The 12,164-nt window shown below is 34.1% G+C and overlaps 1 pseudogene; it reads left to right on the forward strand.

Moving 5' to 3' along the window:
* Nucleotides 1–1,564: 1,564 nt before the first annotated feature.
* LOC113351587 lies at nt 1,565–3,694 on the forward strand (annotated as a pseudogene).
* The last annotated feature ends 8,470 nt before the right edge of the window (nt 3,695–12,164 follow it).

The raw sequence follows: 12,164 nt of genomic DNA on the forward strand, positions 1-12,164 counted from the left end.
CTAAGCTAATGAAAAGGTAAAGGTTGCACTGGTAGAACCATGACTATGGAATTCTGTAAGGGTGATCGGAGCAGAGGTAATGGATTTACTACATGAGAACCTAAAGTATTTCCTATCTATTTGAACATATGGATTGTTCATGACTTTGAAAATCTTGGTTATAGGGTTTGTGGATTCTAAGGATTCTAAGGATTCAATGGATAATGCCTATGGTTTCTAAGAAAAAGAAAAAGGATTAGGGTTCTAAATCCTAGAAGGGATGAGGCAATGTGAAAAGGTTGAAGAGAGAGAATCTCTCATCGTCTACCTACAATGAGAAGTTTTTGGTTCCTAAGTTGAGCATTTGTGTCCTATCCTAATTTGATTCGATAGAAAGAAACTACTTGTCTATTACAGCACTCAGTTATGCAGTGTTCTCCTGCACACCATCTCAATTTTCGATTCAACTCTTATGCAGTGGTCTGCTTTATTCCATATCTGTCTATATATATAAAAGCGAAGGTATGACTATGGCATTAAAATTGAAGTTTGGTTCGTAGTCCATGCGCGTCGAATCCTGCAAGCTTTTACATGGAAACAATGGTCTGCTTTATTGATATCCTTAGCAGTGCGTAGTGTTCTCTTTATTGCCCCATCTCAACTATGGAAAGTCTCCAGACTCCCCACACGTGAAGCATTATTAGGTAGACCCAGCCCAGGTGGTTCCAGTAAATTTCTCCGTGGAATATTTCTATTTCTAAGGTACCCCTCTTAAGTATCTTTTTTCAATGAAATTTCTACTCGACCGATGAAAAAAAAGAATATTTCTATTTCTTTGAAAGAGAGCAAATAGTTCACCACCCATTCAATTATATGATGGCGCTTTTCTTTGATTGACATTGACATGGATAATTACTAGTGTTACTCATTCTAACTAAGACTTGACTAGCTAATAGTATTATTGGCAACTTTCTGCCAACCCCACAAAAATTAAGTTTATGAACCTGGACTTTCCCGCCATACTTTGCAAAAAAACTCCCCACACACTTATCAAAAGTATATATGTGTCGTGGCCCGAGAAGAAGACTTGACTCATTTGCCATGATTTATAAAATGGATATCAGTCCTACCAGAGGTTGATATCATTTTATCTATCTAAAGGTTAGGATCGTTTAATATTTTTTTGTCTTATATAAAATGGTATCAGCTCTAGTAGGGCTGGTATCCCCTCTATAAATCATGTCATTTGCTTGCGAGCTTACGAGAAACAATAATGCGGGCTGCTAGTCTGAAACCATAAGTGCATGTCCTACGCGTTTTTGGTGTAAAGCCCTTAGACCAGTAATAGTACTGGCTACTAATTTGGAACCACGCTGACTTCCAACATTTACTCGACTCCTCATGATAAGATATAATGGTCTGTACTTTTACATTGTTTCTTCTCATTTCGTATCATCCCATTCCTCTTCTTCTCAGTAGTACCAGTCTTCTCTCTATCCGCATACATTTTTATCAGTACTACTCTCTGAAACTCTTCGTTTTCTAGCTTGTCGACTAGACTAACCGTTGAATTAGTACTCATACCATGCTATTGGTCAAGAAGCATCTCATCATGATACTGGTGGCACTGGTGTTATCAGTTCAATCTTTGTCAGAAGAAGTAGTACAAATTGATGGTATGAATAATGGAGGTGGTTTCGTCTACAACGGCTTTAAAGATGCAGCTTCTAATTTGAGATTTGGTAATGGCATAGCAGACATCACATCTGATGGACTATTGAGGTTAACCAACAACTTCAGTGGTTCGCATGAAATAGGTCATGCTTTTTATTCTCGTCCACTGCAACTTAAAAACATTGCACAAAATTCATCGTTGGATGGTAAAAATAATAGGGCTAACGGCGCTGTTTTTTCCTTCTCCACTTCATTCATCTTCTCCATAGTGCGGGAAGATCCACAGGCGCCGGATTCAGGTGCAGCTGGTGAAGGGATGCTTTTGTTCTTGCACCTCAAGCAGAGTTACCAGGAACAACTGAAAACGGATATCTAGGCTTGTTTAATTCATCAAATGTTGGAGACTTGTCCTGGCAGTTGAACTAGATACCGTCTATACTAAAGAATTTGACACCATAGAGGGTCAGCATATAGGAATCGATATCAACAACTTGAGATCCGAGAAGTCAACATTCCAAAGTACTACACCGGTATAAATGGCACGTACCGGAACCTCAGCCTCACAAGCGGCGATCTCATTCAAGTTTGGATAGAATATGATGGCGTGAGTAAGAAACTTAACGTCACAGTAGCTCCGATCACCGTGACTAAACCAGAGATTCCTTTATTGTCCTACCCTAAAGATCTTTCAGCTATAATCTTAGACCCGATGTACGCTGGCTTCTCATCATCTACAAGTTCTGCTCTGACATCTCATTACGTGTGGGGATGGAGCTTCCGGATTAACGGAACAGCGCCACCCATCGACCTCTCTCCACTTTCTGAATATCCTCGAAGAAAGACGAATGATCGAAAACAAAATATCTTTGGAGTTCAGTTATCTATAATCATCCCAGTTCTCGTGTTAACATTTATCCTTGGAATCTTATTCGTCGTAGGAGTATTTAGATATAATAAGTCCACAGATGGGGTGGAGGATTTGGAACAAAAGTATGGGAGGCTGAGATTCTCATATAGAGATTTATTTATAGCTACAAAGGGATTCAGAAAGAAGCAACTTCTTGGGATTGGAGGCTTCGGTATGGTTTACAAAGGCGAGTTACGAGCTTCGAAGACAAAAATTGCTGTCAAAAGAATATCTCATAATTCAAAACAAGGCGTACGGGAATTTATATCGGAGATCATTAGCATTGGTCACCTTCGACACCGAAATTTGGTGCAACTGTTGGGCTATTGCAGGCGGAACAAAGAACTGTTGTTAGTGTACGATTTCATGCCAAATGGAAGTCTAGACAAGTTAATATTTCGCCATTCGGAATCAACCTCAACGTCACCGGTTCTCAGTTGGAACCAAAGATTTCAAATCATCCAAGGTGTGGCTTGTGGACTGATTTATCTACATGAAGAGTGGGAACAAGTTGTGATCCACAGAGACATCAAAGCAAGTAATGTACTATTAGATGGTGAAATGAATGCAAGGTTAGGTGATTTTGGCCTAGCAAGATTGTACGATCGCGGAACCAATCCTCAGACGACCAATGTGGTTGGCACTTTGGGTTATATGGCACCAGAAATGACTAAAACCGGAAGAGCAACAACCAGCTCGGATGTTTACGCATTCGGTGCTTTCTTACTTGAAGTTGCTTGTGGTAGAAGACCAGTAGAGTTATATAAAGCCGGGACGGAGGGTGAAGTTCTTGTTGATTGGGTCTTATGTTGTTGGAGACGTGGTGCAATATTACAAACAAGTGATCCAAATGTAGTGAATCAATATGTAAAAGAAGAGATGGAAATGGTCTTGAAGTTAGGGTTGTTATGTTCGCATGATGATCCAAAGGCTAGACCAAGCATGAAACAAGTTCTGCAGTATTTAGAAGGAGACATGCCTCTGCCTGAAAATGAGTTGTGGGCACTTTATCATGACGTCTCCACCATAGCAACGAGTACCATTGAGGGCGAAAGTTACAGTCCTGATAGTGTGTCTGTATGCATAAGTAATGCATCATCAATTGCAGAATCCCTCCTTTCTGGTCCACGGTAGTCAGTCATGAAAAACGAGTGCAGGGACTTGAACTACTAGCATCTTCAGGTATTTCTTTTTTTTTTTGAAGGAACAGGAGCAGATGCTCCCAATTTCATATATTGATAAGATTTCTTACAAGAAACAAATACATCTTAATTGAAATACATGAACAAATACAAAATATATGTATCCTAGAATACAACAATAGTACTAAACTCATGCAGTTCTTTCAGGAAATCGATGTTATTTGAGTGATGGTGTGAATTTTCTGATTCCACCATTTGTATCGTTGTTCTTCATTGTGAACAAGTTTATCTTCTTCTTTAAGATTTGATGCTCCCATAACAAAAGAGGAATATGCGTTGTTTATCGAAAACACGATCACATCCGGAAGCCATGGATCTTCACAGTAATGTAGATCTACGTCAAGCCAATGTAATTCGTCCTCGAAGATGTCTTTGAAACGATTGCAATAATCAATAGAACCGCCTTGAAGACTATATGAAATTGTTATAAAAACATATAATAAGAAACCAAGATGACATACATAAGCCATCTGATTAATCAGAAATATAAAAAGAACCCTAAAAATTGTTGGAACAACAATTTGTTTTATTGAAAACTATACAAACTAGGAATACAAACCTTAATCTGCTCAGAAAATCCGAAAAATCAGATCAAATCCGGATAGATCAGGGTGAAAACGAAGAAGAAGATGGAAGTTTTTTTTTCCCCTTTGTATCGAAAGTACGCCTCCGAAGCTATATATTTAGACTATTACACGAAAGTGTTTTCAAACTATAGTCGTGTATTTTAATGTTTCACTATGGTTCGCTAGTCCTTCCGCTTGATTTACTTACGGGTCGGGATCATGGGACGTCATATTTTGACAAAGGGTTTTGACACATGATAATGGCCACGGATTAACTTTCATCCAAAGGCTAGAAAAAGGTTGATGTGGCGAAGGGTTTAGTTATGGATCAGACGAGTTTAACCGAGTCAATCAACCGGTTGCTTAAACCACCACCACGGACATCTTACTTTTTTCTCGTACTTCTCACTGTATAATTTGGTTTCAATGACTAAACCTAAGCAATATATCTCAGTTTTCTCTCTCGATTAAATCTTGTTGAAAATTTGATCAGATCACATGTTTTATAATCGGGATTGCTTTATGGGGTACAGATTTTCAGTTTTGACTTCGGTTTCTTCTCTTAAAATCCTATTCCCGTTTGTCCAATTTATCGAAAAATTAAACAACTCTAAACCAGCCGACTGTTTGTTGAAGGGATCCGATCTAAAACTATCAATTCAAATTTTACAATACTAATTCAAATTGCATTTGGTCCACTTTACAATACTTAATCCAAATTTTGAGAAAATTTAATTCAATCAATCAAACATAATTCCTTAAGCGTATCAAGGGATCCAGTCTGAAACATTTTGTTAGAGTGTTTCTAACAAATCTTTCCTTGATTATAGTTTAGTAAAAAAAATCATCATGAAAATGCCTTCCATCAATTATCAGTAATGTTGTCGGCGTAAAGAGGAAAAAACACTCTTTCCAATCGTGGAGAAAAGAAAGTCGTATCATCTCACGATTCTCGATACTGTATTGGCTCGGTTTAGTTCCTGAATTAGTAAAACGCTTAGAATTAGTTCCTGAATTAGTAATACCCGTCGGATGAAAGTTAATCTATGGCTATTATCATGTGTCAAAACCATTTGTCAAAATGAGACGTCCCAGGATCCCGACCCCTTATTTAATGCTGTAAATATACGTTTGCTGGGGAAAAGTTCGCAGTAATATTGTAAGTTTTTGTGGAACTATTTTTTGCATTAAAAAATAAATGAAAAAAAGGATTGCGGCTATCTTCTTTGAGTGATGATACACACATCCAAGGAGTGTACCACGATTTGCGCCGCAAATAAATCCAAGGGATGTTAGGGCAGCCCTATGGGATTCGCAGGGGATGGGGCCCTTTTTTTCTCTCTCTCACACAGTGCAGTCGTGGGATTTCCTCCACTATACACCAATCATCTTCGATCTTCTTTTTATTTTCTTTGACAATGACGATGCAATACAACCTATTTACCACCCACAGTTTCCTATTTCCCGCCCCTTCACAATTTCTAAACTAAGTTTATCTTTTAATTCTAATTTTTCCTATTTACCACCTCCACTTTCATCAATGTATTCTTAACTCATCATCTTCCATGCAAACTCCATTTATCAACTTCATTTGTTTCTGTTGGAACAATTGCTGAATTATGCCTGCAAAACAATCACAAAAAAACAAAACAAAACAATGTTATGGCTGAGTCGCGGACTAGGTCGCTTTCTTTAAGACGTTTCGCGGCTCTGCCCAAGATTGTGCAAGCAGTTCTTCAATGTCGCGTCGTCCCCAGGATAAAACAGCCGAGTTCAATCTCTTACACAATCACTCTTGCACGGTGAGAAGATGTGAAACTTCTACACTTCATTCTTGTTCAGAAACTCATTTAGAAAAATAAGAGATGTTCACACACTTATTTTTCTTTCTTTAAAATTCTTTTCTTTTGTAAACTTAAGTCATAAAAGGAAAAATCTCTCTCACTACAAAAAGGATTTCAATAACTCTCGAAATTCTTTTTAACACAAAAGCTTAAAGGAAAAACTCTCTCATTTGTTTTTCCAACCAAAATTCTGATTTATAGTCAAGAGTTTCAAATGTCATTATGGTGGAGTTAACACCATTAAAACCCACAAATATGTAACGATCAAAGTTAATGATAACAAAATTAATTTTTTCTTTTATGAAAAACTTAATTGCTATTAAAAACATTTTTATTGGGAATTCATTTTATGTTTTAAATATATATTCACAACAATACCTCACTTATATTTTTAAATCATTGAGCAAGAACTGTATAGTATTGTTGTGCATAAGCAAAGGTGCCTCGCGACTTGAACCTTTACATAGTGTTAATAGGCTATCTTAAAACTGACCATAAAGTGAACATAAGTCTTGAACTCTAGGAGATAAGAAGATAGCTTAATACACATGACTATACTCGTGTAAAGTCTAAAGCCAGCAAATTACGGCCCTGTGCTTGTATCCCAGTTTAATGAATGATCTAGAGAACTGCTCATATTCTCATAGAAAGCGGCCACAATTTCACATTCATATAGGTGAGTTTATCAAGAATACACTTGAAAGTACCCTACTCTGAATAAAGATATAAACATCATTAAGAGTGTAAAATTTTGAAAATAAAAAATTAAACTCAACCTTTACTCGCTTCAGGATATCATGCCGTATGATGAATTCTTCAAAAGCATGATTATCGCATCTCCGTATCATCCATGACTTCGTCTAGTCCCTTTGAACCTATTTCTATGTTGGGTATCCATCACAAATGACCCAATGTCAATGGGCATCAACCTCATCCCTAAGATGTATTCACATCTTCTTATCAAGCCTTTCATCAAAGGACTAATAAAAACTGTTTTCAGACAATATATAATCCATATTCTCATTAAATCAACTCTTATAGTTGTCGTTACGTTCTCAATTCATGCAATAGCCGCGATACTATCACATTGGATTAATATATCTATTCCTCTATCTATTAGATGATCGAATCGCTCCATCCTTTAAAGGATTCATCTGAAAGGATGTCAAATCAGCTTCGAGATATTCTTAAGGGATTGCGGTAACCATTTATATAGTGTATTTCTAGGCGTAATATGTGTTTGAAACATCTCATAACCTTCTCAATATTTTACCAATTTTCCATTCTAGGATTGCTAAATCTGAATATAAAACCCCCACTATGGAAGCAATATATTACACCCCCACTACAAAAAATATATATATAGTAAATCATGTAGCAAATAAACATACTAAGCTACCATACTCATATCTAATGCAATCACACTTAATCTCAAAAACATTGGCACTAAATCAAATGAGTGAAAACTACTTTACAGTCAGAATATATATACTTTTATTTCTTTTAGAAATATGTTTTCGTTGTAATGAAGTAGATCCAAAGAATAAAAAAATTCATTTAAAAAACATACACCATCTTCACTCAAGTCTTTCATGTCAAATAGTAAACTAAGCATGTTCTCAATTTCATTTTCATCCTATAAGTTAGAATAAAAATTCAACAAATCACTTATGCAAACAAAACAAAGAGTATTGTGCATTTCACTTTCATCAATTCTGAAATCATTCTAATGAATCAAGTAAACAAATTTTTAAATTGTTTTAAAGTTGTTTTCAGAATATAAATGATAACTTATCTAACTTATATGTTTTCTTTTATTGTAGAAACTACACAGTTCTCCATGCTTGGTTTACATAGATTCTCATTTTTAACTTACACAAAAGTATATATTTCTACTTATGACTATAACAAGTCATACATTGCAGAACCAACGTCAACAAAACAATCATGTAAGTTAATTTAGCGACATCAATGCAAGTGTCAACAATTTCTGTTTGCTTGTCTAAAAACAGTAGGCTCGCGAATTTATTTGTCCAAAGATTAAACTTTTGAAGAACAAAGCTAATTTCTATTAGAAGTTATCTTTCAAATTATAAGCAACAAATATTCATGACTAAATTTTAGTCTCACTATAAATATGCTTTTCTAGGTTCATTCTTAATGAATACCTTGTCACCTTTATTTTTCTAGTTTCTCTATTTTAAACCAAAGTTGGTAAAACACAAGGTATGGAACCCCCACCAATTTTTGACTCAAACAAGAGTTTCAAAAAAAAAATCCAAAGTTCAAAAATTATGAAAGCTAATGAACCAATGATCTAAATCTGAAACGTTTTACACAATATAGAGGATAAAAATTCAAACAATTTTCTTGAAAGCAACATTGCCTAATTCACTACTCAAAAATCATATTTGATATCAGGACAAGTTACTCGAAGCATCTTTGTAAAATTCTCAAACACTTTATTTCATCCAATATCATTGCAAGTTGCGTAAGATTTGAAAATGTACAAGCTTTTATGAGTTAGGTAAGATTACATACATGTTACTCAAAAAATTCACCAAGTTTATAAGAGAATATAACATGCTCATATTCATCACTAACTCATTGATTTCTTAAAAGCATGACAAAAACTCATATTTCAAATATTCAAAATTCAATTCATGTTATGATAAAATTGTAATATTATATTCGAATATTTTATCCATAACATATTATTTATAGTAGTGCAATGATCAAATTCAACAAAATTTTGATCTCCATTTTGTTTATAACAAGATATCCGGAAACTAGATTCACGCTCATTTCAAAAGTATGAACATCTTTAACAAGATTGTTTTACCCAAAGTAAATTTTAGATCGTACCAATACCAAAAATCCTAGTGATGTGAGTGTATCTCAACACCACTTTCTTCCGATCGATTCAATTCGATTTAACTTTTGAACCTATAACCTATCAAAGCAAACATGGTGTAAAACACCAATATATACCAACCTCTCACGTATCCACAATTACATTAACTAAGCTTGAAAAGCGTTGTTAATAACATTTGATATCCTTGCAATGCCGTGCAAGAATAACAAATAATCTCATAATCAATATTATGTTCATTTCTTAGTGAGAGTTGATATTCACATTTGTTTTGACTAGGTTTCTAATTCTTTCGGTTTTTGGTTTCATATCAAATTCTATCTCATAAGTTCCAAACTTATATGAGTCACATGTTTATTGTCATACACAATAATTCTCAATATATTGTTTCCTTGAAATTTATTCTAAGATTGAACAATCAATTTATTCAATTTAGAATGCCATTATTTGATCACTACAATAACTACAAATAGTCCATAAACCATACCTCAATTGTTGTTAAATCTCAATTGGTTATAAACCATTGTCCAGTCTTTGCACACCAACATAGAAATCAGCAACCCCATTGCTCCACACATCTATTAATCTCCCGCAATTTTTTTTCATTGCAAAATAAAAATTTACTCAAGCAAGTGAATTTTCACCTGTCACAATCATTTAGATGTGAGCATTTGTAACTAAAAATAAGTAAGGTATGAATATACATAATTACTTGAAAATCAAATAAAATATAGTACTCCAAGTTTCTCTTGAGTGTCAAATAAATATTAGTTATAACATCATATATTTATAACTCACTATCAAGCATTTTATCAAACATTTGTGGTGCACTAGTTTGATTTTTAACAATAATCTTCCTTTTCATTACCAAAACAAGAGTACGAAATACTAGAATCAAAACATGATTTTTAAAGTAATTTCTTACATCTCTAATCTCAAGTATCATATATGTCTTATATTTTTGGAAAAATATACACAACGAATTCAAAATCACTACATCTCTCAAACTAAAAATCCAAATGGAAAATTTCAAAGTGGGTTTTGAAGATAAGTTCCTTATCTACAAGTTTCATATTATATACTAATCCAAAATATCAACACAAAGATCATCGAAACGAATTCAACAAGGACTAAATTTTTGCTCGTCGGAAATTTTCAGCAACGTTGTGCAGTTTTCTAAAATACTTTAAAAATATTTTTAGGACACCAAAAAATTCTGAAATTTGACATGGATGACCCTCATGATGTCTAATATATCAGGTTAAAATATCTAGACCCAATTAATTTCCATATAGGAGATAAAAATACATCTCTACAACATGTTAAAAATATTCATTTCACATCAACAATATTTTACTATGTTAGATATTCATAATAAAAATATTATGCATGTTACAATCCTAATCCATCAAAATCAGACATAAAATTTAACTCTAGGTTTCAGGTTAGCTAAAATTTCAAGCATCATTTTCAATTGTCAAAGAAAAATTATACAAATTATAATTCAATAAACAAAATTAACAATGATACTTATCGCGTTTCAGCAATTGTTTTTCTTTCGATATGTATAGCAGAATTAACGTCTTAAAATTGTTGGAACAATTGCTGAATTATGCCTGCAAAACAATCACAAAAAACAAAACAAAACAATGTTATGGCTGAGTCGCGGACTAGGTCGCTTTCTTTAAGATGTTTCGCGGCTCTGCCCAAGATTGTGCAAGCAGTTCTTCAATGGCGCGTCGTCCCCAGGATAAAACAGCCGAGTTCAATCTCTTACACAATCACTCATGCACGATGAGAAGATGTGAAACTTCTACACTTCATTTTTGCTCAGAAACCCATTTAGAAAAATAAGAGATGTTCACACACTTATTTTTCTTTCTCTAAAATTCTTTTCTTTTGTAAACTCAAGTCATAAAAGGAAAAATCTCTCTCACTACAAAAAGAATTTCAGTAACTCTCCAAATTCTTTTTAACACCAAAGCATAAAGGAAAAACTATCTCATTTGTTTTGCAACCAAAATTCTGATTTATAGTAAGAGTTTCAAAACAATTAAAAATTCTTCAAATATCATTATGGTGGAATTAACACCATTAAAACCCACAAATATGTAACGGTCAAAGTTAATGATAACAAAATTAATTTTTTCTTTTATGAAAAACTTAATTGCTATCAAAAACATTTTTATTGGGAATTCATTTTATGTTTTAAATATATATTCACAACAGTTTCTTTGCCATGATTATCGTCACCAATCCAAGGAAAATGGTTAGACTAGGTTTTGGGATTTTAAACCAATTTTATTTTTTATGCAGTTGAAATTAAAACTGCTGTTCCAGTTTGAAATAGATAGAAAAATTATTTGTCAATCTGTTAATAGATTTGTTCTCACGGTGAATCATCTGATCAAGGCAAAGAAAATAAGAGTTCTAAACACAAAGGCATCTTGAATTATGCTCGATCAATATCACTAAAGTTTCCTAAATAAATGGTATTCCTTACTGTAACAGGAAAACAAGCACTTACGAATCTCTTTGTCGTCGTTTAAATTGGAGTATTATGATCGATCACCTGTGCTGACCTATGACTAATTAATCAGGGAGTGTGATGATATACTACGCATCTATTAAAACAACTCATTCGAGAACGAGATTTTTTCTTATTAAAAAGAATAAACTATTAAGAAGATGGTCATGAACTACTTCTCTGTTTTTCTATCTAGATCATGTGATTTGAATGTATTGGGTGTTAGTAACATCGTGTTAGTTCCGGTTCTTATTGTTTGGGCGGAGATTAGGAGATTTGAAAAATTTATGGGTGGTAAATAGGATAATTAGGGGTGGGATTTAATGTGGGTGGGAAATATGAAATATGAAGGTGGTAAATAGGGAAAACCATACAATATCACCAGTAACACTACTTTTAGCTAAAAATAAATTGACTCTGAAATTAAGACTACCTAAACTTTGTCGTCTTCCCCATAGAGGCGTCGTTGCGAAAATCTTGCACCACTAGGTATCTTATCATAATCCAAAGAACATTTATTTGATCTTATTTGTGTTTCATAAGTTACATGGATAGATTTTCTTTTGATGAATCTGATAAGTTGTATGGATGGA

The sequence above is a fragment of the Papaver somniferum genome, chromosome 2 (assembly GCF_003573695.1).
Source record: "Papaver somniferum cultivar HN1 chromosome 2, ASM357369v1, whole genome shotgun sequence".
Lineage (NCBI taxonomy): Eukaryota > Viridiplantae > Streptophyta > Magnoliopsida > Ranunculales > Papaveraceae > Papaver > Papaver somniferum.